Raw genomic sequence first — 24,665 nt, 5'->3', positions numbered from 1 at the left:
AGATGTGAGAGCATTGGCTTATGTCCAATCCATATCTCATATGAAGTTTTATCAACAGACTTGCTAGGCACCTTATTCAAAATATAGCAAGCAGTCTCTAGAGCATATCTCCAAAATGATATTGGCAGACTGGAAAAAGTCCATCATGAATCGGACCTGTCTAACAAGGTTCGATTCCTCCTCTCGGACACACCATTATGTTGTGGTATTCCAGGAGGGATCCATTGTGAGAGAATCCTATTCTCTTTCAGATATGTCAAAAATTCACTGGTGAGGTATTCACCTCCTCAATTTGATCGAAGGATCTTAATGCTCTTTCCAATTTGTTTTTCTACTTTAGCATGGAATCATTTGAATATTTTAAATGATTCTGACTTATGCTTCATAAGATAGACATACTCATACCTTGATAGATCGTCTGTAAACGTAATAAAGTAGTAGTATCCTCCTCTGATACTTATGTTCATAGGCCCACATATATCAGTATGTATTAGACCTAGGATATCACTGGCTCTTTCACCTTTTCCTTTAAAAGGTGACTTAGTCATTTTATCAAGTAGACAAGATTCACAGGTAGGCATTGATTCACAACCATCTATCTTAAGGATACATTCCTTGATCAACCTGTCAATCCTATTCTTATTCACATGACTAAGCCTACAATGCCAAAGATAGGATTCACTGATATTATCTATTTTGGGATGTTTACTAGGTGTGTACATTATACTAACAGGCCATGATATTATGTGTATGCCATGTTTTAATTATCCACGCATAATTGTAGTATCATTCATAATGATATCACAAAAATTATTTTTTATTATAAACTTGTAACCAAGTTTAGCTAAAAGGCCTACAAAGATGACATTCATCATAAAGGAGAGACAATAATGACAATCATCTAACATGACACTACTGGACTCGAAGACAAGCTGCAAAGTTTTCAAGGCCAGAACTGAAACAAAGCTTCCATCTCCAACGTTATGGAACCACTCATCCTCTTGAAATTTTATACATACCTGCAGTCCCTGCAATGAATTGTATATATTAATAAGACTTTCGGTATCCAATACCCAGGTAGTAGTATCACAAACAGAAAAATTATAAGTTGTTATCATATAAATACCTTGTGAAGCAACCACTTGCCTCTTTCTCTTGTTCTTAGTCTTGTTTGGGTCAAGTGTGGCTATATAAGCAGGACAATTCTTTTTCCAATGATCCAGCTTCTTACAGAAGAAGCACTCTACCTGACACTTGATAACTTTTGATGGTTTGCTCTGCTTGGGATCGATGGCACAGAATTTTTGCATCTTTTTCTTCTTTCCTCTTCTAAAGGATCGACGCCCTGTAGATGAACCTCCTACTAAATTCACTAGCTCCTTTTGGAGCTAGTGATCCTTTTCAAAAGTCTGCAGTAATCCTAGCAAACCATGGTAGTTTACTACAGGCTTCATCATTCTATATGACTGAGAAAAGGTGGGTAGGATTTTGGTAGCGAATTGAGAATAGCATCTTTACCTAACTGTTCATGCAACGGAAAGCCAAGTTTGCTAAGACATTCAATCTACTCAATCATGTATAATACATGATTGGTGACTGAAGCTCCCTCTCGCATACGGGCATTGAACATTGTGTAGGAGATTTTATGTCTCTCCGCATCGTCAGGGGTGCCGAAGGACTTATTCAATATTTGAATCATCTCCTCAAGCTGCGCATTCTCAAACTTATGACTAAGTTCATCGTTCATAGTTGCCCTCATCATGCAATGCACAGTCATGCAATCATTGAGCCACTTCATGTAAGTGTCTCTCGCAGCACGAGGAGCATCGACTACAGATTCTTCAGGTACCTGATCCATAAGGACATACAAAATTCTCTCATGTTCCAACATGATCTTCAATTTTTGATTCCAGCTATCGAAGTTGGGTTCGATGAGCTTATCGCTGTCCAATAGTGAACGAAGGGATAGTGTATTGGCCATAACTGAAAGAAGAAAATATTAGCCTACTAGTATATGAATTATTTTTTTTATTTTTTTTTAATCTTGAAGATATGAACTTTAGTCTAAAGGTCCTTCCACTATTATTTTGCAAATTGGTAGCCTCTACCTCCAACTCAATGAATTACATTAATTCCTTAATGGGTACTAGAATCCACACGGACTGCATTCGGGTCCGAGAATAGCTCAGCTAACCTTAGTACATCTATGGATAGATTCATAACCAATTATTTCTCTAAACAACTTCTAGCATTAGGTTTTGCCCCAGACATCCCTTCAGTAGGCGTGTGGCACCTCTATTGAAAATCCTGGTTAGGTCCAACTATTAACATGACACATCAAGTGCATCCAACAAACAGATGTCCAGGCTCGAGTGTAGCTCGACCAACCTGAGCATTGATCTGAAGGTATATCATGATGGTCATATGATGAATGATAATTCCAATACGTAATAGACACTAGGCTTGTGGCACCTCCAATGCCTATTTGAAATATTGGACTCATTATCATACACCTTAATGGGAGGCAATGACTAAGTTATCTCATAACTTTATCACTTTATGGACCTAATAATTTAGAGGATTTGATTTCATTGATATGAAAATAAGAGAAGTCGACCTGCAAGCTGTAAATTTTTCCACCGACTTCACCAAGTCATGTAAAGGATTAAACACAAGCTGGTCTAAAGACACCTAAATCAGTCACACTGATTCACCTTAATGGCATGGGTCTGCAAGAATCGACTAGTGACCTAATCAAAATATAATCTATCATATTGGCCAGGTAAGTGAGATCAGCAGGAGGGATATGCTCTTAACTCACTGTAGATGCATCTAGATGAATAGCTCCCAATTAAAAACCACTTGATCGAATCTACCAAACTTACCTTAGACACCAACTGGTTAATTAGTTTCGATTTGGCACACCAGAAGATTCGGACTCAACCATAGAGCCATGATCATGATCTATTTATTAGGGTCAAACGTATGGACTTGATCAAACTTCAACTATTGAGATTGATTTAGAGAAACACTGACCTAATCTAATTCAACACTTGATTAGATTTAATCAATTTCTCTACTTGGTCCATATGTGTTCCTAACCTTAGGTCTAACCCATTAAAAGGATCTGATTCATGCTAACCCTTTGCTCATCATATTATGTGGTGTCTTAATGATCTTCAATTCTTAATTCTAGATCATTCAAACTTAATTCAAAATTAAGTGTGTGAAATGTGTGTTTCAGTTTGTAGAACTATTCTACAAGGATTTCAAGTGAAGCATACTATATGTTTCAACATATAAAAATAAATTTTCATAATATGTTTAACAATTAAACATACATAGGTATGATTTAAACTTCATTCATATATCTCATGTATCATGATAACTTTTAGATCAATACCAATTACATCATATGTAACATGTAATTCAGATCTAAAATAATTTTATATTTAAATTTTATCCTATTATAATGAATCATAAATCACTTTAGATCTAATCTAAATATATTTATAATCAAAATAATACATAAATATCTATTCACTTTTCTTCTTCATGAACCTGGATCACAACGACACCCCTACATGTCATAAGAGAACCCATCAAATAGGCAAAAGAGAGATTAATCTCTTCAATCTCTTATGATCGGATAGTCTGGTGATCTCATCAATCCGAGTACTAGGGTACTAAGATCTGAAATCTAATTTCATATATAATTACATCAATATACAATTATTGACAAAACTATTTTATATCATAAATTTATCCTTACTCTCATTAATTATGTTCTTCATCTAATATAGTTAGATTTGATGTATCATATACATCATATCAAATTTAAAACTTATCTTATACTGATTATAAAATATTAATTTTAGATTTGATATCAAATAAAAAAAAAATTAGATGCAAATATAAATGCATAAGAAATTAATTTTTGATAAAATCTATTTTCATGCTGTGCTGAATTATGATAGGCTTCAGATCTAAATATCCATCGAAATGGATCCAAGTTAAATCTGAAATAATCCTCACTTTATAAGAAAAATAATAAAATTAAAATTTTATTAAAATAGATTTAAAATAAATTTTAATTCATATTATTTTTTATAAAAAATTCAGCAACAGTAGAATTCTATTATAACAGATTTATAACAACCTCAATCAACCATTGATTAGGCACCTCTAATCCAATCAAAATCAAATCAAAAATTTTATATAAATATATTTAAATGAGATTAATATCATAAAAAAAATTTCAATTATATCTCTTATAAATAATCATAAAAAATTTTATTTTGTATGCATATATTTCAAACCTGACTCTGATACCAGTTGAAGGGAAGAAAACAGTTTTCCTCCAGAATGCCCAGGTTGCATCTAAAATTTTTTTTAAATTTTTTACTTATTTAAAGATTAAATACTTACCTAAATCATAATGAAATCAAGGATAAAATTTCAAATTATCTGATATAAACCTTCGTGGAGGTCTGAATATGCTAACCCTCTACTTCGCATATACGTTAGACGCCGCAGGAAAGCAGGATGAACTCTAATCCAATTGGCTTCATAACTCAATCAATCGAGGGATGAGATGTAATGATGTGACACCTCACACTAGTAGGTAGGATGCCTAAGAAGAATCTACACCCAAGAAGAGGAGGCGGCAACAAAGAGAGAGATGTAGAAGATGAAGGACCTCTCTCTTCACACATCTGTCTCTCTTTCTTTTTTTCTTCTCTCAATTTGATTTATTTGCTATTCTATTTTCTTCTATCATTCATAAGTAGAGACCCTCTCTATTTATAGATGATTCTCATGATCCAATGAGAGGAAGACTCTTTATTCAAATCTAATTTGAATTGATCCAATACTCATGAAAGAAGGACTCTTATATGAGATATAATTGCCATCACTTATGACATCCACTTTGCACCCATTTGAGATGCCCCAAATAAGCACCAAACTAATTTTTGGTCGTACTTCATGAGTGGGTATTCCCAGTGCAAGTACAAATACTCATATCTCATCCAAAACAGGTTTGATTCGAATCCGATTCAAAGCGGTTCGAAATAATTTCGAAAGACTGTCGATCCTAAACTCTTTATGACTTTTATACTAAGTCTAACTTAGATTTTAGATCTATTTAAGTCTAATTAATTTAGATCTAATCTAAAATTAATTAGTACTTAAATCTAATCTGTCATATGTTCTATGGATCACAAATAAAAATTGTTCATCCCTAGGATTGAACCTGAACTTCATATGTAGTGCTAGCTAGACATAGTCAACTCTTCAATCCCATTTGACCCATAGCTTAATTCTCAATCAAGTTAGCTTATATGTTCAATCAAGTCGAATACTTTCAAATTGGACATATAAACATAGGTCAATTCCTTCATACTTTGTCTGAATTATGTGCGTGACTCCATAGGTTCAAACACTAAGTCGGTAGTACAGGAACCAATTTATGTACTACCATCTAGCAATGATTTTCGATATCCAGATAGATCAAATTATCACAAAAGAATATTTCAGAACCCATACTCATGGTTACCACATAATTCATCCTTTTGACCCTGGATGCTTTAGGATGATCTCAGATTAACTATCAACCGAGATTGCTTCATCCACACTGTATTTCAACCTTTTAAATCTATCTCATGAATTATCCTGATCTAGATTTTACTAAATTAAAATACAGCGATACATCAACTCCAATAATTTGGAGGGGTCAATCCCATGTTGATCCACACACAAATTTTGCAAGTACTTGACTGTACCCAGTAGCCTTCCATCACTGCATTAAAAATCCAGATAGTTCGGCACCAAAGAACAGTGAGTTGCTTGTAAGTCACTATGGTGATCTCAGGTCTGAAAAATATTTATACCCATGTGTTTCGTAAGTAGCTCTTGACAGTAGAACGCTCAGCAGGTGAGTCACTTGTTCAGTGATGATGTACCCTTACATCTCACCTGTATGCCATACCAGTGTCACCACACTCCTTGGTTAAGAGAACAACCAACCCATATGGCACACAACGATCTTCACTTGATAAACGTCATCATCCCGTAGACGTATCATTTGGTCACGAACTTATTTAAGAACTATGTGATAAATCTTCTCTTTATCGTATACTAGCATAGTTCTAGGGACTTCATCACAATACAAGAGTTCAAGAAAGATGTCACTTTGTGATGAAAAATATCAAAATAACTATTATACAATAATCAATAATTCATATGAAAGGATGAACTCAATCGTCACATGATTGGTTTTAGGATACAATTCCCAACACTAAGTACCATTAGCTTCATAATGCAACAAGATAGTATCAAATCAGTCTCCACAGCAAGCCTTGTGGATAGCACAACAAGCCTACTATAGTTCTTGGCATAATACTGGCTTAGCATGAAGGAAGACATGGGTAATGTTCTTAACACTTCACCATTATGACTTAATATAATTTAAATAAGGGACTTAGGTCTCAAGCACATCCAAAAAATGCATCATATACAATTTTAAATTTCTAACTACCAGCATGTAAGAGCATGTTGTGCCATGTTCTAAGGAGTGTGGACTACCTCCCATCAGAAGATCAATGAAGAAAACTCTCTGGAAGGGAATGAAACACATTGAAGAAAAACAGCCTTTCTGGTTGCAGCAGCCCTGTAAATCCTATCGGTAGGATTCTTTCTTCGATTGAACCTCTTCTCCATCAGATCTAAAATCTACCTTTTGAGACCTGGAAGCACACTTGATAAAACATCCAAAACTAAAAAAAGTAAGACCTAAAACTCCTCTTGGGTGGCCAAGAGGGGGCGCTCAAAACAAGGCCGTGCAAAAAAGGCAGCATTGGTTCCTTTCTTTCCTTTTTGGGTGTGGAGAAGACCAGAGAGAAAGGAGAAAAGGAAGGAAGAGAAAGAAAATTCTGAGAAAAAATGATTTGATTGACTGAACCCTTCTTACAAACCTTAAATACAAAGGTATTTATACAAGATCAATGTGACCCAACCACAAAACTCCCTTGGCTAATTTGATATGAGATTTATGCTAACTCAAACCCATGTACACCCATGATTTGAATAAATCTTATCTATCTAAGACTAAAATCTAGTCCAAAATAAGTTAGCCCCTTGAGGCTCAAGTCTCCTGAACCTCAAGATCCGAAAGGCTGACAGCCTTTCGTCCTAGGACCCAAACTAGCCCTAGAAACCCCATGAGCATCTCATGGACTTTGGACCTTGGCCTTAGTCTTGATCCCCTAAGCTTTAGGAGCACCACATGTGGCCCAACAATCTTCACCTTGGTGCCCCAAGACCTCAGCCAACTCCATCCTATCCATCAAGCACATCAGTGTCACATATCTTTGAAAGCTGTCCTGTGGAAGAACCTTCGTTAGTGCATCCGCTAGATTCTCCTTGGTGTGTACCTTCAGTAGCTCCACCTCACCTTCTTCCACAAGCTCTCTAATTTGGTGATATCTAATATCGATATGCTTCATCCTCACATGGTAGATAGAGTTCTGTGCAAGTAACAGTGCACTCTAACTATCACAATGTACCCTGACGGCCTCCTATGCAAGGCCCATCTCCAATGCCAAATCCTTCAGCCATAGAGCCTCCTTCACTACCTCCGTAATGCCAATATACTCTACCTCAATGGTTGATAAGGCCGTGATGGGTTGCAAGCATGATCTCCATGAAACTTGACCTCCAAATAGGCTAAATACAAAATCTGTAGTAGATCGTTGAGTGTCCACATCTCTACCAAAATCAGCATCTACAAACCCTCCTATTAGCCCTCGAGCCTCTTTGGACATGTTGGAGAGTCCTTTAGCACCTCCTCACTGTCTGTAGCAAATGTCGACTCCAACAGTACCGACCAAGTACAGAAAGATCTCCTTCAGTGCTTGCCAGTGCTCCCAGCGAGGCTGTGCCATGAACCTACTGACCTGGCTTACTACGTGGGCGATATCCGACCTACAACACACCATGTGTACATAAGGCTTCCCACACTAGAGGCATATGACACTATCTCTATCTTCTGAACCTCCACCTCACTCTGTGGTGACATCAACTTCGAGAGTCTGAAGTGTCCGGCAAGTGGCAGCTCCATCGATTTTACTTCCTTCATTTTGAGCCTCTTCAAGACCTTCTTGATGTAGCCTCTTAGAGATAAATGCAGAACCTTTTTGGCTCAATCTTTAAAAATTTTTATTCTTAAGATCTTCCTCGCAGGCCCCAAATCCTTCATCTCGAACTCCCGAGACAAGGCTGCCTTCAGTTTCTGTACAACCTTCCTACTCTTGCATGCTATAAGTATATCATCCACATACAAGAGTAGAAACATCCTAGTGTTGGAAAATATATCTCAAAAGTCAATCGTTAACCTGTTGATGGTTGAGCAACCTTGTATTGTAATTGATTTGTTAATAAATAAAATATATTTTTGGTGTTTTCATCTAAAATTTTTATCTTCTAATGAACTCCATTATTGTGATGAAGTCCTTAGGACTATTTAGGTTCGATAAAGAGAGAATTTATCAATTAGTCCTTAAAACTGTTCACAATCAAATGATGGGCTGTTAATAAGGACGACAGCTTCTATCGAGCATAGACCGCTGTAGGCCATATGGGTTAGTTGTCCTTTTAACCAAGGAGTGTGGAGACATTGGTATGGCATACAGGTGAGATATAAAGGTATATCATCATTGAACGTGACCAACTCCAGAGCATTCTGCTATCGAGAATATCTCTGATGGGATATAGGTATAAATATCCTTTAGACCTGAGATCGCCTTAATGACTTGCAAGCAACTCATTGTGCTTTGGTACTGGACTAACTGAATTTTTAATTCAGTGATGGAAGGCTTCTGGGTACAATCAAGTACTTATAAAGTCAGAGTGTGATCAAGATAGGATTGACCACTCCAAGAGTTGGAGAAGAATGAGTCGCTGTATTTCAATTTAGCAAAATCTTGGCCAAGGTAATCCATCAGATGGATTTGATATTTTGAAATACAATGTGGACAACCTGATTAGAGTTGACAGTTGAACTTTGAGGTATCTTATGAGCATTTTGGTGAAGGGGATGAATTATATGAAAACTATATCCACATGGGTTCTAAGGATGTTGTTCTACACATTCGACTTATCCGACCGTCGGGTACCTTGCTAGATGGTCACTTCGATTGGTATAAAAATTTATTCCTATGCTACTAACTTAAGTTTGAACCTATGAGATCACACAAATTAGAGTTCACAATCTGATCAAATGGTTGATCAATGATTAAGAATCATTCTAGGGTTAAACGATCAATACGATTGACATTTAACCTAGTGCAAGTATTACAGAAAAATTGATTAGCAATTTGATTGCTAATTAGCTTAATTTGATTAAGCCAATAGGCTGAGATTAAGTTAAATTGAATATGATTTAATTAGATTTTATTTAGACTTGATTGGATCAAGTCTAATTAGTTTATTGGATAAGCCAAGTGCAAGGAAAACTAGTCCTAGTTCAAATAGGACTTGGATCAACCTAATTTCTAATTTGATTAAAAAATTAAATCAGATTTAAATCTAATTTAATTTGATTAAATTAAGCTCTTAATTAGGTTAAGACTTATTTTAATTAGGTTGATTTGGTTTTGATTTGATTTGATTTGAGAAACCAAATTTGAACAAGTCATAGAATGAATCCTAGTAAGACTAGGATTCCACCTTGCGCCACCTTAGCTCCCCATGCCCACTCTCTCTTATCCTATGCCCACTCTCTCTTATTTTGTATGATAAAACCCTCTCTCTCAGGTCTTCACACACACCCAAAACTTTTTTTACTTTCTCTCTTATATGGAATGTGGTTGTGGATCAAGTCAAAATAGGAATTAGTTTAGATTTTAAATTCTACGAGATAGAGTTTTAGAAAACCAAAATTCTTTCTTTATGGCACTGATCTTACCCAGATTTTTTTTAAAATTTTTGTGAATTTTATGGCATATAATATGCACCCTTTTCTGGTGGTCCATGGTAGAAAAAGAAGGAGGGGATGCCCAAGAGTTGGGCGCCCCTTGTCTTGCCTTATTTGGATAATCCTTGACTAGGTATTTGACCTAGACAAGGACTCTTCATATCTCTCTATTTAAAATGAATTTCTTCATAAAATTTTTGTAAATTATAGAGCATTGAGACACCTTTAGGGAATCTAAAAATTAAGGAGAAAAAATATTAGGGCATGGAGATCTAATAGACACAAAGCTAGGTGTCTGGGTTAGAGCAAAGAGAAGAAGAAGAGGGTCTTCTTCTAGAGTTGCTGGGTTCATCTCTTCCCTTCCCCCATCTATAAGTTTTTTAAGAGTGTCTCATCTAAAGCTCCTTCTCCTACTTCTTATCTTTGGAAGAATCCAAATCAAGAAGAAGGAGGCATCTGATCGACCATCGAAGAAGGATCAGCACAGTACTAGCATACTGTGCTGATTTTCTGGACCAGGACTTCTAATCATGATTCGTAGGCTCGTGTGGATGACTCCTAGAGGCTGGATGTATGTGCAGCTCACAACATCATCCTCAAATTAGATCAATAAAGTTAGAACATCTAACTTGCAAGGTAATAGATCTAATCTTTTATATTTTACATACATTAGATGTAGTATAGAAACATGTTGATATGATACACATGTAGCTCTTGCTCTTTATATTTTAATTTTTGATTTAATACCATGTAATAATTATATAATAAAATTTTAGATCTAGAGATTCTATAATTTTATAAGATAAATTTTAATTTATTTTAGTCTTCTGTTGTTTGATCTTGAAAAAGTTTCAAGATCCAACCCTGAAACCCTAGATCTGGTTCCATCAATTAGTATCAGAGCCTAAGTTGTTTATTACATGATTGTTTATACATACTTAGATTATTTTTTAAATTAGATCTAATTTATAATTTGATTATTAAATTTAAAATTAAAATTTTTAGATCAATCATGAACTATAGATTGTCCTATTGTAAGGTTTATCTCTTACAGTGCAAAGGTTGCCCTAGTTCGTATAGATCTATCTTTAATCATAAATTTATTAGATGTGATCTAAATTAAATTTATAATTTATTAGATTTAAAAAGTATTTAAATCTAAAATAAAATTTCTTTGTTAATAATTTTCGCACAAAGAACCATCATATATTTGTCTGAAAAATTTGCACAATTTAAAGTTAAAATTGTTTTAATTACATGAACCTGTTTAGATTAGATATAAAGTAGTTTCATATTTATTTCACATGCATTTTGATTATGAATCAAACATGCAACTTGGTTGGTAGAACCATGTTGTAAAATATTTTATAAATATAAAAATTATTTTCTAAAAGTCGAACCCCAACCCTCAGCTCAAAACTTAATTGAGAATTAAGAAGTTGTTTGATTAGGTTCTAGGATTATGAACTGAAGAACCTAAGACACAAACCATAACACCTTGGGTTAATGGGTTAGTGAAAATTAGGTCCATTAATTGGGTTAGACCTAAGGTTAGATTAAAGATAGACTTAATTAGAGAATTGACTAAATCTAATCAATTATTATCTTAGATTAGGTCAAGGATTCTCTAGATCAATTACAATAGTTGTAGTTGGTCAAGTCCATGTCTTTAACGAGAACCAAGTGGACTTGATTCTCGACTAAGTGGTCTAGCACGAACTATTAGGTTGATCTAATTGAAACTAATTAAATCAATTGGTGTCTAAGGTAAATCAGACTGATGGTTTTTAATTGGTAGCCCGCTTACCTGACCATTTCTGATGGTGTCTAAGGCAAGCTTTGGCAGACCCTCCCACCGATCGAACTTACCTGGCCTCTTGATGAAATTATATTTTGATCAGATCACTTGACTATTTGAGCTGACCCATGTCAGCTAGGTAAATCAGTGTGACTGATTTAGGTGCTCCTAGACCAGCCCTTTTAATGGTCTCCTTTAAGCTGACTTGGTGAAGCCAGTGGGAGGATCATGATAAGCTAGTTCGTCTAACCTCCTCCTCTAAATCAATTAAATCTTCTAAAACTATTAGGTCCTTAAAATGAAATAGTTATGGTGATAACTAGATCATAACCTCTCATTAAGTGGATGATAATGGGTCAATCAGTTGGATAATCATTGGAGGCCCAAAGGCCTGGTGCTTATCGGCTGATGGAATTGTCATTCATAATATGATTTCTTAACTGCATCTTTCTAAATAGTGGTTAGGTTAGCCAACCAAAATTGGACCTAATCATTCATTGGCTAAATGGGCCAAGTATGATTATGTTAATGGTTGGACCTAACCAGACCTTTTCAGTAGAGGCCAAAGCCTACTGATTAGGGACTGGGGCAAAATTAAAATTACTAGAAATTATTTAAAAAATAATTTATTATGAACCTACCCTTAGATGTATATGGGTTGACCAACCAAAGTTGGGTTTGTGTGCAGTCTAAGTGGATTCTAGTACCTACTAAAAAATTAAGATAATTCCTCGAATTGGAGGTAGAGGCTACCAATTTGAATAAAATAATGAGAGAAAACTTTTGATTAAAGTCTAAATCTTTGAGTTTAATGAATCAATTACTAATTAGGTTATGATTTTTTTTTGTACAGATATAGCCACTTCTCTATCAGTCCGATCATTGTTGGACAATGAAAATTTGATGGGATCCAACTTCGGTAGCTGGTACCGAAAGTTGAAGATTGTCCTGAAGCATGAACGGATCCTATGTGTGACAACGGATCCTTCACCTGAGGAGCCAGCTGCCAATGCATGTGGAACAGTCAGAGACACTTATCAAAAGTGGCTTAGTGGTCAAACCACGGTGTGCTGCATTATGCTGGCTGCCATAAGCAACGAGTTCAGTCACAAATTTGAGGCAGCTCAACCAAAGGACATGCTTTAAGTATTGGAGGATGCCTTTGGCTCACTCGATGACACGGAGAGGCACAAGACTAGTTGTGCCATCTTCAATGTCAAAATGCAAGATGGTGCCTCTGTCACTGATCGTGTATTGTACATGATCGAGCTAATGGAGCATTTTAGCAAGCTCGACTTTCTCTTGCATGAGCAACTTGAGAAAGATGCAATACTAAACTCGCTGCCCAAGTCTTATCTCCCATTCCTCACTCATTATAGAATGACAAAGCCTGAAGTAAACTACCACGGGTTACTAGGGTTGCTTCAGAACTTTGAGAAGGATCACCAACTCCATAAGGAGTCGGTGAACTTAGTGAGAGGTTCGTCTTCTGGTTCTCGACCCTTTAAGAAAGAGAAGAAGAACAAGAAGAAGAAAATGAAGAAGGTGCAAGTTCAGGCTGGGACATCAGTGCAAGATCAGACCAGAAAGATCAAGCTCGATAAGAGTTAAGCTGAATGCTTCTTTTGCAAGAAGCGGGGGCACTGAAAGAGGAACTGTCCTCAGTACATTGCCTCTCTGGACTTGAACAGGAAGAGAAAGAAGCAAGCTATTGCTAGGCAAGGTATTTATATGATAACTCCTTGTAATTTTTCTATTTGTGATATAATTGATTGGGTATTGGATACCAGTAGCTCTTACCATATTTGCAATTCGTTGTAGAAGTTGCAGGTCAGTAGGAGATTCGAGCAAGGCGAGAGGTTCCTAAATGTTAGAGATGGAAGACCAATTCCAGTTCTAGTATTAGGAATCTTGAAACTTGTATTTGAGTCCCATACCGTTGTTCTTAATGATTGTCATTTCTGTCCCAATTTTTTTTTAAATGTTATTTCTGTAGGCCTTCTGGTAAAAAATGATTATGAAATTTTAATAAAGAAACAAGTTTGTAATATCATTATGAATGGTGTTACTATTTTTTGTGGACATTTGAATAATGGTGTGTATATGTTATCACAACCTATTAACAAAGTCTATTCCACTGGCAAGCACCCTAGATTAGATAGTGTATCAGATATCTATTTATGGCACTGTAGGCTAGGTCATATAAACAAGAACAGGATAAATAGGTTGACTCAAGTGGGAATCTTCGAAGTCAGGGATTGTGAATCACTTCCAACCTGTGAATCTTATCTTATTGGTAAAATGACCAAGTCACCTTTTACTGAAAATGGTGAGAGAGCTACTAAGCTCTTGGGCCTAGTACATACTGATGTATGTAGGCCCATGAGCACAAATGCTAGAGGTGGATATTTCTACTTCATCACTTTCACGGATGATCTATCTAGATATGGATATGTCTATCTGATAAAACATAAGTCGGATTCATTTAAAATGTTCAAATCATTCTAAAATGAAGTAGAAAAATAAACTAGAAAGAGTATTAAAACTCTTCGGTCTGATCGAGGAGAGGAATACCTTTCTGGTGAGTTTCTCATATATCTAGGAGAGAATGGGATTCTCTCCCAATGGACTCCTCTAGGAACACCACAGCATAATGGTGTGTCTGAAAGGAGAACTCGGATTCTGTTAGACATGGTCCGATCCATGATGGGTTTTGCCAGCTTGCTGATATCCTTCTAGGGATATGCACTCGAATCGACCTGTTATCTGTTAAATAGGGTTCCAAGTAAGTCTGTAATTAAGACTCCATATGAGATATGGATAGGGCGTAAGCCAGCACTTTCACATCTTAGGGTCTGAGGGTTCCCGATCTATGTCAAACGATTAGTTACAGATAAACTTGGACCTAGGTCTGACAAACGCACATTCATAGGGTATCCCAAAGAGACCAAAGGATATTTTTTTCTACCATGCTGATGAATAAAAGATATTCGTCAACCTTAAGGCAACCTTTCTAGAAAAGGAGTTCCTTGGTGAAGGAATCGTTGCCTCTAAGGTTGAACTTGATGAAGTTCAATAGGTAGAAGGACCGACACCAATAGCTGAACCTGAGTTGGATTTGATTAGATCAGATTTGGAGCCCAATGTACCTACACCATTAAGACGATCTGATAGAGTACCACGTCAGCCAGACAGATACTATGATTTCTTGATCTAGGATGGTGATTCCATCAAACTCGATGCGAATGATGAGGATCCGATCACCTATATGAATGCAATGCAGAGACCTGTTTCTGAGAAATGGCTTGAAACTATGAAATCTGAAATGGAGTCCATGAAGGTCAACGATGTATGGACATTGGTTGACCCACCTGAAGGGGTTAAACCCATTGGGTGTAAATGGGTCTTCAAAAGGAAGAGGAACGCAGATGAAAAGGTAGAGATCTATAAAGCCCATCTGGTTGTCAAGGGGTATCGTCAACATTATGGTATTGACTATGACGAGATGTTCTTGTCTGTGGCAATACTTAAATTCTTTCGGATAATGCTTGCAATAGCTACCCATCTTGATTATGAGATCTGGTAGATGGATGTAAAGATAGCTTTTCTGAATGGAGAGCTGATCGAAGAGATGTATATGATACAACTTGAGGGATTTATATCCATAGATGAGTCCAAGGTGTGCAAGCTTCAAAGGTCCATTTATGGATTGAAGCAAACTTCTCGAAGTTGGAACATGCATTTTGATAAGGTGATCAAAATGTATGGCTTCATTAAGAATGGAGAAGAGCCCTGCATCTATAAATGTGCAAATGGTTTCTGTTGGGTATAAAATACCCACAGCCGGAACCCACGGCGGAACCGCCATCAGCAAGTGCAGCTCCGCCCGGACTCCTACGGGAGCCGGGCTCCACCGCCATCAGCAAGTGCAGCTCCGCCCGGACTCCTACGGGAGCCGGGCTCCACCGCCATCAGCAAGTACAGCTCCGCCCAGACTCCTACGGGAGCCGGACTCCGCCGCCAGCATCAGAACAGCTCCGCTCGGACTCCCACAGGAGCCGGGCCCCGCTCTCAGTATCAACTGCTGGTAAGCTCAATCCGGACTCTTATCAGAGCCGGACTTCACCCTTGACTTTGTTTGCAGCGCAGCTCCGCCCGGACTCCTACGGGAGCCGGGCTCCACCGACGACATCAGCACAGCTCCACCCGGACTCCTACGGGAGCCGGGCTCCGCCGCCATCAGCAAGCGCAGCTCCGCCCGGACTCCTACGGGAGCCGGGCTCCACCGCCATCAGCAAGTGCAGCTCCGCCCGGACTCCTACGGGAGCCAGGCTCCACCGCCATCAGCAAGTACAACTCCGCTCGGACTCCTACGGGAGCCGGACTCCACCGCCAACATCAGAACAGCTCCGCCCGGACTCCCACGGGAGCCGGGCCCCGCTCTCAGTATCAACTGCTGGTAAGCTCAATCCGGACTCTTATCAGAGCCGGACTTCACCCTTGACTTTGTTTGCAGCGCAGCTCTGCCCAGACTCCTACGGGAGTCGGGCTCCACCGACGACATCAGCACAGCTCCGCCCGGACTCCTACGGGAGCCGGGCTCTGCCGCCATCAGCACAGCTCCGCCCGGACTCCTACGGGAGCCGGACTCCGCCGCCGACATCAGAACAGCTCCGCCCGGACTCCTACGGGAGCCGGGCTCCGCTCACGACGGCTCCGACCATTGCCGAGCTTCAATCGACAGATCCACGCCCCCTGACAGGACCTCAAAACGGCCGCGACCCTACTCCACTTCCTGTGGCAGACTCCGCACAGCTCCATTATCCCTCTGGCAGGCCACAGTAACGGCCACGAACCTGCTCCACCTCCTGCGATGGATACCATGCGATTCTCCTGACGACGGACGCTGCTCCACCCCTCATAACGGATTCCACGTGGCAAGTCGAGGTGATGCCCACGTGTCTGCTCCATTATCTTTCACAATCAATTCCCCTGACCGTGGGTGGCCCACTACCAGGCGGTTACACACGTCGCCATCAGTCCATTGCCTCCCCCGCCTATAAAAGGGGGACTCAGATACGTTATTTTTTAAGCTCTTTTGCCTTATCTCCAAACTCTGCTAAATTCTCCATTCGAGCACTCCATTCTTGTTGAGGCAGAGAACTGACTTGAGCGTCGGAGGGTCTTGCCGGAGCAACCCCACCTCCGGTTTAGACTTCCCTTGCAGGTCCCGACGGTGACCGCGGCTTCCTCAACTCCAGCTTCTCCGACGCAGGTGGATTTTTGCACCAACAGGATTGGCGCTAGAAGAAGGGGCCTGTGTCTTCGCAGCACCCTTGTTCTTGAAGGTGCGCTAAACGGAGCCACCTCCGGCCATCTCTCCGTCACCTACTTCTAATCCTCCCCCGCGAGATCGACACCCGATGCCTCCGCGCAGGGCGTCCACCCGACGGTCCACGGCCTCCGCAGCCAGATCTCAGGCTCTGGCCTCCCCTCCCGTTTCTCAGCCAGCTCCTCCTCCCCCTCCGGCGACGGCGGTCGGCGCGGAGCAGTTTGACTTGCTGGCGCAGCAGGTCAAGGGCCTCGTCGAGGCCGTACAGGCGATGCAGCAGCAGCCGCCGCAGGCGTCAGCGCATCCGGAAGGGGCATCTCCGAAATGCCAGAACCCGACGGTGGGGCGGGCCACCTGGGCCAGCCGCCCCGTCCTTCCCGAGAAGGCGAATCCAAGGGTGGAGAGCCTTCAGTCGGACCACGACTCCACCCCTGGGAGATCCCTGCCCCCGTTCTGCCAAAGGACCCTCGAGACTCGAAGTCGAGAGGATTTCCTGGACCGGAGGCTCCAAGAGATGAACCGGCGGATCGAAGAACTCCGCCATGCGCCTCCCGCTTATGGTGAGGATATCTGCACTGACCCTCCCTTCTCCCAAATGATTATGCAGGAACCGATCCCGCCGAATTTCAAGCTCCCCCAGTTTGAAAGCTACGACGGGACGTCGGACCCGGTGGACCACCTGGAGGCCTTCCGAACGATGATGCTGCTTCATGGTGCCCCCGATGCCATCTTGTGCCGGGCTTTCCCGTCTACTTTGAAGGGAGCAGCAAGAAACTGGTACTCGGCACTGAAGCCGGGTACCATCTTCTCCTTCGACCAAATGAGCCACCAATTCGTGGCCCATTTTGTCAGCAGCCGACGTCCCCGGAAAGGTTCGGAGTCCCTCATCAACATCAAGCAGAGGGAAGGGGAGTCCATACGGGCCTACATCAACCGCTTCAACATCGCGGCGTTGGAGGTCCGAAACTTGGACCAGTCGGTTGCCATGGCCGCCCTGAAAGGTGGCCTTCAGAAGAATGATCTCTTGTACTCCCTGGAGAAGAAGTACCCCAGGGATTTTGCTAATCTGCTGGCTCGGGCTGAAGGATACGCCCGAGCGGAAGAGGCCTTCAAAATGAAGGATGAAGAGACTGCGAGGGAGCGTCAGGCGAGAGATTCTGGCAAGCCCGCAGTTGAAAAGAGGCCAAGGGAAGTCCGGCCTCGCTCCCGATCCCCTCCTGGGCACAAGCGCGCCCATACTCCACCCCGGGCACGCAGGCAGAGAAGCCCGGACAACAGGTTTCGGTGGGGTTCCCCGCCAGGGAAGTTTCGCAGCTATGCCCCCCTCAACGCCTCGAAGACCCAGGTACTGATGGAGGTCAGGGAGCTGATCCCTAGGCCGGAGAGGATGCGCATGCACCCCGGGAAGTGCAACCCCAACAAGTTCTGCCTCTACCACCGCGACCACGGCCACGACACCGAAGAGTGCATCCAGCTCCAGGACGAGATCGAGGAGCTCATCCGACGAGGTCGGCTCGATAGATTCATCCGCCGCAGGCCTGAGGGTAGAGGAGACCGGCCAAGAGCCCTCCCACCGCCCGAACCGCAGAAGAGGGAGGAGCAGCCCGGGGATCGGCCTCCTATCGGGACCATCGACTCCATCGCCGGAGGGCCTCAAGGAGGAGCGGGAGAACTGTAAATGTATTGCTTACTGTTTCGTTTTGAATCTACTTTTCTTTCTAGCTAACGCACTCCTCCTGCTTAACGCGGATGTATTATGACTGGATATGACCTCTCCAAAAAACAACGGCCATGTCAGGAATAGGAGGAGAACCTCGTCCTGACATGAGCAAAGTCAAAGGCCCGGTTCTTTTAGACCGGATGGGGGGAGAGGCCTTACAACGCCCTAATGTGCCCCCACAGCCCTGTCAGGGACAGGAGGAAAACCTCGCCCTAACTTGAGCAAAGTCAAAGGCCCGGTTCTTTTAGACCGGATGGGGGGAGAGGCCTTACAACGCCCTAATGTGCCCCCACAGCCCTGTTAGGGACAGGAGGAAAACCTCGCCCTAACTTGAGCAAAGTCGAAGGCCCGGTTCTTTTAGACCAGATGGGGGGAGAGGCCTTGCAACGCCCTAATGTGCCCCCATAGCCATGTCAGGAACAGGAGGAGAACCTCGTCCTGGTATGAGCAAAGTTGAAGGCCCGGTTCTTTTAGACCGGAGGGGGGAGAGGCCTTACAGCGCCCTAACGCGCCCCCACAAGCCAAGCTGATAACGAGAACCTCGCACCGGCTCAAGCAAAATGGAAGACCCGGACTCCTACGGGAGCCGGGTTCCACCGCCAAGGTAAACTCCACCCGGACACCTACGGGAGCCGGGTTCCGCCACCAAGGTAAAGCTTCACCCGGACTCCTACGGGAGCCGGGTTCCACCACCAAGGTAAACTCCACCCGGACTCCTACGGGAGCCGGGTTCCGCCGCCATGTAAAGCTTCACCCGGACTCCTACGGGAGCCGGGTTCCGTCGCCAAGGTAAGCTTCACCCGGACTCCTACGGGAGCCGGGTTCCGCCGCCAGGTAAAGCTTCACCCGGACTCCTACGAGAGCCGGGTTCCGCCGCCAAGGTAAAGCTTCACCCGGACTCCTACGGGAGCCGGGTTCCGCCGCCATGTAAAGCTTCACCCGGACTCCTACGGGAGCCGGGTTCCGCCACCAAGGTAAAGCTTCACCCGGACTCCTACGGGAGCCGGGTTCCGCTGCCATGTAAAACTTCACCCGGACTCCTACGGGAGCCGGGTTCCGCCGCCAGGAAAGCTTCACCCAGACTCCTACGGGAGCCGGGTTCCGCCGCCACGGTAAACTTCACCCGGACTCCTACGGGAGCCGGGTTCCGTCCCCAAGAAAGACTTCGCCCGGGCTCCTAAGAAAGCCGGGCTCCATCCGCCACTTCGCCAGCAAGGGTTAAAAACGGTGGCGAGGCTCGGCCACATGACGAGATCGGATGGAAGGGAAGAGCCCTTTCCCACAACGACCTCTAAGCCAAACAGGCCAAACAACGAGAAAGGGTCAACGAACGACAATATTGGTGCTACGCACGGACAAGGTAACACAAAATGCTTTTTTCTCATTTCCGATATATGTACTACAGGGCCAGGACGGCCAGAAAAAGAGGGACAAAACGACAAGAAAAGAAAAGGGGGGCAGCTACAAAAAGGGGGTGACTGCAAAAGAACTCTAAGGAGGTCCCGCTCCCTCTAACATAGGGTGATCACCTCCATCCCCCGACCAGGACTGCCTCAGGGTCTCCACCATTTCCTCTAGTTCTTCCTTCTTTTGCAGCATATCCTGGAGTGCCTGACGAAGTCGCCGGCTCTCAGCCTCCGCTTCCCGATGCCACTTCCGCAAAACTTCGGACTCCGCCTCTGCGTCCGCGACGGCCTTCTGCTCAAGTCCCAGTTGGATTTTTACTTGTTGAAGCTCAGCTGTCTTCTCCCCAAGGGAGACAGAAATCCCTTCGACAGAGCCTCTCAAGGCTTGGAGCTCTTCGTTATCTTGGGCGTTAGCGAGCTGCGCCCTAGTAACCAACTACCTCTGGAGACGGACTACCTCGTCCGCCGCTCGATGGAATCTCCCCTTGTGCTCCTCTACCTGTCGGCGCTAGCTGGCCCGCTGCACATCGTGGCTCATCTCAGCGTCTTGAAGCTGCCTCTGGAGGTCGGAAACTTTTTGTGACCATATCTGCTCATCCCGCGCTGTGAGCCAGGATGAGTTTCCTTCCAGCTGGCCGATCCTCCTCTTGGCAGCCGACAGCTCCACTTTAAGGGCGCTGATCCTGGCTTCTTGAGCCCAAGTTCGGTCGCTGGCGCTCTTCGTGAATTCTTCGAGCTCCTTCGCAAAGTTCGCCTTCCTCCGGCTGTAGTCCATGATTGCCTTCACTTGGAGACTCCTGAAGTGGGCGGCCTCAGCGGCGGCCTCGGAGTAGCATTTTTTCGCTTGGCAGAGCTCGCCCTCCGACTTTTTCAACTTCTTCGTCAGGTGGAGGACCTCCTTTTTTAGCCGTTGGATAGTTGACTTCAGCGGGACCCCCAGGGGCAAGGGAAGTGCTTCGGCAGGACACTGCCATCGAAGATGCAAACGTCAGAGACCAACTCTTTACAAGAAGAAAGGCAGAAAAGAAGAAGCAGGGGAAGGAAAGGCCATCCACAATAAGAAGTTCGACTTTATTGATTAATTTTGAAGGCAAGCGGAAAGGAAATATGGCGACAAAAGAAAGATACAAGATCGGAGGTCTCAGACCTCGGGGGCAGGGGTGGAGAGCTCGACGCGGGGGGCGACTGCACAGCAGCGGGCGGAGGGGCGGCCTCGTCGTCAGACTCCTCCAAAAAGCCGAGATCAAGGTCGGGATATCTGCTGGCCATCCTCTCTCGGCAGAGCTCGAACCCCTTGGTGAACGCCTCCAGGCCGAACTGGACGTTCAGCTCCCTCATCTCCGCGGAGGTCTTGAACTCCTCCACCTGCAAGGGTCCTGGCCTCCGAGACCAGAACCGGGTTTGCTCGGCCAGATGGGCGACCTCGGCCTCCGCCTTCCTTGCCGACTCCTCCAGACTTCGCCTCTCCTCCTCCCGGACTCGCTTTCCTCTTCCCGGTCTTGTCTCTCTCTCTCCAGGCCTCCCGGAGGGCGGCCACCTCGGCCGTCTTCGCTGAAGACGAGCAACCTCGTCTTGGCAGCGCTCCTCCGCCCGAGAAGATCCCTTCTCATGCGGCCTGACGCCTCACATAGGCGAAGAGCTGATGCCCGATCTGCAAGACAGATAGAGAATTACAACAAAGACCGAGCAACTGTGCAAATAAAAATCCGCTTACCTCAAGAAAGGACCCCAAGGTGTCCCAGGCCCGCTGCTCGGGATCGGCACGGTCGATCCTCTCCACGACATCGACAGGATCAACCATCGAGCAGCCGACGGATCAGGCCTTGTCGTTGAAGGGGTTCTCCGATCCCCCCTCGGAGCAGACGGACTCGTCTGCAGTGGCTCGGTGGCTGCTCGGCCTGCGGGCCACCGATTTTCTCCTCCTCCCCGCGGCAGGCGCCTCCGCGGGCGGACCTCCGAATGGGACCCCAGTCGGTGGGCTCCTGAGGGAGCCCGGGGGCCGCTGGCTCGGCATCCGAAGGAATGTCGATTGCCGGGTCGCCTGGACGGGCGGCCAAGCTCGTCTCCTCCACCCTGGCCCTCTTCGCCGAGCCAGAAGTCGTCGCGCCCTTCCTTTTCTGGGCTCTCATGGCCTGGCGAGCATCCGTGTGGCTTCGGCGTCCATTGCTAAAAAAAAAAAAAAAAAAAAAAAAAGGAAAAGAAAAGAGAAGGAAAAAGCAGCACCAATCAGTCAAAAAAAAAAAAAAAAAAAAAAAAAAAAGAAGAAGAAGAGAAGAAGAAGAAAAAGAGAAAGAGAAAAGAGGAAAAAGGAGAGAGAAGGAAGAGAGGGAAGAAGAAGACAAGAAAAGGAAAGATGTATACTTGCTGGATCTTGAGGGCTCAGGCCGATGTTGAAGAGAAGCGGCTCCCTCAGTAGGTTTGGAAGGGAAGGAGCGGGGATAACTCAGGAGCTTCTGGGCGGCCTGAAGGTCGTCCTCTCCCAGGCCGGGAGCCCGACGGACGGAATCCCTCAGAGACCCCAAGGGGCAGGCCCATTCCAGGGTCGGGCAGTAAATGAAGAGAAATTTCCCCTTCCAGTTGTGAATCGAAGAAGGGGCGCCCTTCAGCAACCCCTTCTTACCGAACTGGGGGGAGAAGTACCATCAATCCTTCGCTGAAGGATGGCGTTTGAAAGTGTAGAAATGTCTGAACAGGGAGAGGGAAGGCTGGACCTCGGCTATTGACAGAGGGAGAGAACCCTATCAAAAACCTAAAGGAATTCGGGGCGACAGAAGCGAGAGAAATGTCTAAGAAATGAAAGAAGGCGGCAACAAAGCTGGAAGCGGAAGCCGGAGTCCGGCACGGAATGCCTCCTGGTACAAACAAAAGCGACCAGGAGGGGAGCGCTGGCCCGTCGGAGGGCCAGGAAGCTCCAGATCGTACTCTGAAGGGACCCCGTACCGAGCCCTTTATCAGGAGAAGTTCGTCCGGAGTGACGAACAAGGAATGGCGCCCGGTGCGAAGACGGGCGAGACCCTGCCCCAAACGCGGGTTCGTCCGCAGAGACAGGGGCCTGGGGGTTTGAAGCAGAAGAACTCCCAGAACTTACGGGGGCAGAAGAATCGGAAGACATTTTCTTTGGGGGAGAACCTAAAGGGCCCTAGAAAAGCAAGCCGAGAAAGGAGGGAGATGTCGGAAGTCAACTCAGGAGAGGACACGAAAGAAGGAAGGAGGAGAGGACCCTAGCGGTAAGAAGGAGAAGGTGGGCACTAACCTATCTTGCTCTGGGGGCCTGGGGAGCGAGAAACGGAAGGCGCCTACGGCTCGAGAGGGCGTTCGCTAGAGCAGACTCTCGGGGAGATGACAGACGCCAGCAAGAAATCAGAAGCGGAGTGGGAGCCTGAAGGGGGAGGACGGGTTTAAATAGACCCTGGGATCCGGCGCCATAATGATCTCGAATCCCCCAGGCCAGTCCGCATCCGACACGTGTCCCACTCCCCGTGGCAGACGGCTGAAGGCGGCTGGCGGTTGGCAGGGCCATAATTGCACCGTACCTAGGCCAGCGTACCTGCGGGGTCTTCGAAGCGTCCCCTCGTACCCCCAATTCGAAAAGACTCCGGCACGCGCTCATTTAATGCCAAAATATCTGGGAGCGGCAGGGCGCGGGATTCGAAGGGACGGTTCCGCTGTACTTCTGTGTACTTCCTTCGTTTGAAATTCAAAACTCGGATGTAGGGGGACTGGTGTTGGGTATAAAATACCCACAGCCGGAACCCACGGCGGAACCGCCATCAGCAAGTGCAGCTCCGCCCGGACTCCTACGGGAGCCGGGCTCCACCGCCATCAGCAAGTGCAGCTCCGCCCGGACTCCTACGGGAGCCGGGCTCCACCCTAGCAAGTCAGCTCCGCCCGGACTCCTACGGGAGCCAGCTCCGCCGCCAGCATCAAAACAGCTCCGCCCGGACTCCTAGGAGCCGGGCCCCGCTCTCAGTATCAACTGCTGGTAAGCTCAATCCGGACTTATCAGAGCCGGACTTCACCCTTTGACTTTGTTTGCAGCGCAGCTCCGCCCGGACTCCTACGGTGCCGGGTTCCCCGACATCAGCACAGCTCCGCCCGGACTCCTACGGGAGCCGGGCTCCGCCGCCATCAGCAAGCGCAGCTCCGCCCGGACTCCTACGGGAGCCGGGCTCCACCGCCATCAGCAAGTGCAGCTCCGCCCGGACCCTACGGGAGCCGGGCTCCACCGCCATCAGCAAGTGCAGCTCCGCCCGGACTCCTACGGGAGCCGGGCTCCACCGCCATCAGCAGGGCACTCCGCCCGGACTCCTACGGGAGCCGGGCTCCTCCGCCACAGCAAGACAGCTCCGCCCGGACTCCTGGGAGCCGACTCCGCGCCAGCATCAGAACAGCTCCGCCCGGACTCCCACGGGAGCCGGGCCCGCTCTCAGTATCAA

The sequence above is a fragment of the Elaeis guineensis genome, chromosome 11 (assembly GCF_000442705.2).
Source record: "Elaeis guineensis isolate ETL-2024a chromosome 11, EG11, whole genome shotgun sequence".
In the NCBI taxonomy this organism is placed as follows: domain Eukaryota; kingdom Viridiplantae; phylum Streptophyta; class Magnoliopsida; order Arecales; family Arecaceae; genus Elaeis; species Elaeis guineensis.
The sequence above is the reverse complement of the archived record's forward strand: the minus strand, read 5'-3'. Positions refer to the sequence as shown.